Source organism: Sceloporus undulatus, chromosome 2 (genome assembly GCF_019175285.1).
Source record: "Sceloporus undulatus isolate JIND9_A2432 ecotype Alabama chromosome 2, SceUnd_v1.1, whole genome shotgun sequence".
Lineage (NCBI taxonomy): Eukaryota > Metazoa > Chordata > Lepidosauria > Squamata > Phrynosomatidae > Sceloporus > Sceloporus undulatus.
In genome coordinates this window covers 316,379,957-316,383,281 of record NC_056523.1, presented here as the reverse complement: position 1 = coordinate 316,383,281, position 3,325 = coordinate 316,379,957, and the positions used below count along the sequence as shown (strand labels likewise).

The 3,325-nt window shown below is 41.7% G+C and overlaps 1 protein-coding gene across 1 annotated transcript in view; it reads right to left on the bottom strand.

Moving 5' to 3' along the window:
* Positions 1–3,325, bottom strand: part of MBD2 (methyl-CpG binding domain protein 2) — a 150,366-nt gene that overhangs the window by 95,532 nt on the left and 51,509 nt on the right. The window lies entirely within an intron of this gene.

Sequence of the window (3,325 nt, the reverse complement as noted above, 5' to 3'; positions counted from 1 at the left end):
CACTGTTGACTCATGTTCAACTTGTGGTCTACTTGGACTCCTAGATCCCCCCCCACATGTTGTCTCCTTTAGCCAGGTGTCCCCCATCCCACATCCGTGCACTTCACCCTTTCGCCCCAAGTGCAGTACCCCACACCTCTCCCCGCCGAAGTTCATTCTGTTTGCTGTGGCCCAGCCTTCCAGTCCATTCAGGTCATTTTGAACGTTGATCCTGTCCTCTGCAACAGGAGACAGCCAGAGCAGTCAAAGTTGAAGAGCAGCACTATAAGAACATTGCTGCACTATTGTCCATATTTTCTTTTTCAATAGTTTCATCACAATCGTCTCAGGAAGCCTTATGTCCTAATCAATTTAACATGGAGTAAGTGTTGCAAAATTGCTGTTGCAAGCTGTAGTCTGTAAAGGTTGTGGTCAGATTTCACCCATGAAGCCTGTGGTACATGTAGTTGCTGCACTCCCCTGCTGTATCCTGATAAGCACAATGGATGCAAGCAAATTTAAGACTGAAAAACTGAGAATCATAGAATCATGGAGTTGGAAGAGACCCCAAGGGCCATCCAGTTCAACCCCCTGCCATGCAGGAAATCTCAATCAAAGCATCCCCGACAGATGGCCATCCAGCCTTTGTTTAAAGACTCCCAAGGAGGGAGACTCCACTACACTCTGAGGGAGTTTGTTCCACTGTTGAACAGGCCTTACTGTCAGGAAGTCCTTTCTAATGTTAAGGTGGAATCTCTTTTCCTGGAGCTTGCATCCATTGTTCCGGGTCCTGTTCTCTGGAGCAACAGAAAACAAGCTTACTCCCTCCTCAATATGATATTCCTTCAAATATTTAAACAGGGCTATCATATCACTTCTCAACCTTCTCTTCTGCAGGCTAAACATCCCCAGCTCCCTAAGGCGTTCCTTTGGACATGCTCCAGTTTCTCAACATCCTTTATGAATTGTGGTGCCCAAAACTGGACACAGTATTCCAGGTGGGGCCTGACCAAAGCAGAATAGAGTGGCACTATTAAAAAAAACAACACTATTACTTCTCTTGATCTAGAACAGTGATGTCCAAACTGGACTTCAGCTCCCAGAAACCTCAGCTATCTTGGCTAATGGTCTGGAATTCTGGGAGATGAAGTCCAAAACACCTGGGGGGCCAGAGTTTGGACATCACTGATCAAGACATTATACTTGTATTGATGCAGCCTAAAATTGCATTGGCCTTTTTAGCTGCCACATCACACTATTGACTTATGTTCAACTTGTGGTCTGCTCGGACTCCCAGATCCCTTTCACATGCAGTCTCGTTCAGCCAGGTGTCCCCCATCCTATATCTGTGCATTTCATTTTTTCCACCTTAATTGCAGTACCTTACATTTCTCCATGTTGAATTTCATTGTTAGCTTTGGCCTTGCTTTCAAGTCTATTCAGGTTATTTTGAATTTTGATCATGTCCTCTGGGGTATTAGCTACTCCTCCTAATTTGGTGTCATCTGCAAATTTGATAAGTATGCCCCCAATTTTGTCCTCCAAGTCATTGATAAAGATGTTAAATAGCACTGGGCCCAGGACAGACCCCTGTGGCACCCCACAGAGAAACTGAGAAACCAGCAATGACAGATTCATCCAACCTGATGTGAGCGAGGTTAAACTTTGGGCAACACTCTTCCCTCCAGCTGCTATTGTCTTGTCTCTGTAAGTAACATGACATCACAGGCAGTGTAGATCTGTTGCATTAGAGATATGGGAATATCAAGTAACAAAGTGAATAAGGTGAGTCTTTGTAGTCCACAGTTTGCTATATCTTGCAACATTCCAGATCATGGCAGTACAGTTTTTCAGTAGCCACCTTGGTGCTATCATAGGTAGAGATCTTGTCTGGAGACAATGGAGTGTAGTTTTCTATTAGCTTAGTTATAGAAAACGGTTGCAGTAGGAGATAACCCATGCTGGCACTGTGAGTGCATACCTTTGGAGCGTCCCCCTCTCCTTCTTCTAAGGTTTCAATATTTTATTGAAACTATTTTATTTAAATAACCACCTATTTTTGATAGGGAGGGACTGCTATATAGGGGTTCAGTGAGGTGTGTCTCTCTCTCTCTGTATGTTTTGAATTAGTTAAAATATACCCCTCTCTTAACAGCTTCTTTGTTAGGCCCTTGTACCTTTTAAAGTCAGTTCTTCTCTCCTTCTTAGTCTGCAGTCTGCTTTGTTGTTGTTGTTTAGTCACTAAATAATTTGCCAATCCATCTGGATTAATATATAAGACAAGAAAGACAGCAGAACAGTTTGATAAAGGAGGTACATACCACCACATATTTGTTCTGTTGTTTTGAAGTTCACTAAGAATGTAGGGTCTGGAAGTGGTTTTTGTTTCTCAATAGAGCTGTGGGGGCAAAGAGCTGCTAAACAGATTCCCAAATCACTGAAGGAGGGGGCATGCAGAGTCCTTGTTTTGAGCAAATTGCTTTTCCTTAGAAGAATTACAATTTTGTGTACCAAATGCAGATGAATTTAAATAACTGTTACTAATCAACTCATCTATGGCACCCGCTGGCCGTCCTGGCTTTTTTTGTTTTTCTACAGTTCTGCCTAGGTATCAAAATCAGAATGCTATTCTTTTCTGTTTGCCAGAGAAAATGAAGCATATTTGTAAGTACCTTTTCATTAAAGACATAATTAACAAAGCAAATCTACCATTATCCTGAAACATTATTTTCCTCTGCCTTTTTTAAAAAAACAACAACAATTGAAACAACTATGTTAGTTATGTGCATTTCTCTTCAGTTTGTAAACTTCGCAATTGAATTGTTTGTGTTTTACAAAATTTTGTACTAAATAGGTATTGTGTGTCTTTGAAGGATTAATTTGTCGCTCTTGCAATTTCTATCTATTTATTTCATTTCGCTTTCACATTCTACTAATGGATGCAATAGAACATTCCTTCTCTTTCCCCTTAGCCTGTTATGCCATCCAAATTCTGGGTCCAGATTTCTTTTTAGCAATTTTGATCCAATTTTGGGTTAAGGGAAGATTGTCTCAACCAGTTACACTAGATTTTCTTGTGGTATATATGTCAGCAACTCATCTGAGCCCTGTAGCCAATGCTGGCATACAGCAGAGTAGACTGGCAAATTCAGAAATGTGGTTCTCAGTCCTCAGTTGAGATAACAGCAGCTGGATGTCTTCCAGGAACTGAAGAAATGCAGGAACCTCCAGGGACTCTCAGCAACCGATGCCAGGCTTCAGTTGATAAACGACCAGACAAGCCAAGTCTCCCGAAGTGCTTTATTTACAGTGCTATAATACAGATCACAAACAAATACCAACTCCT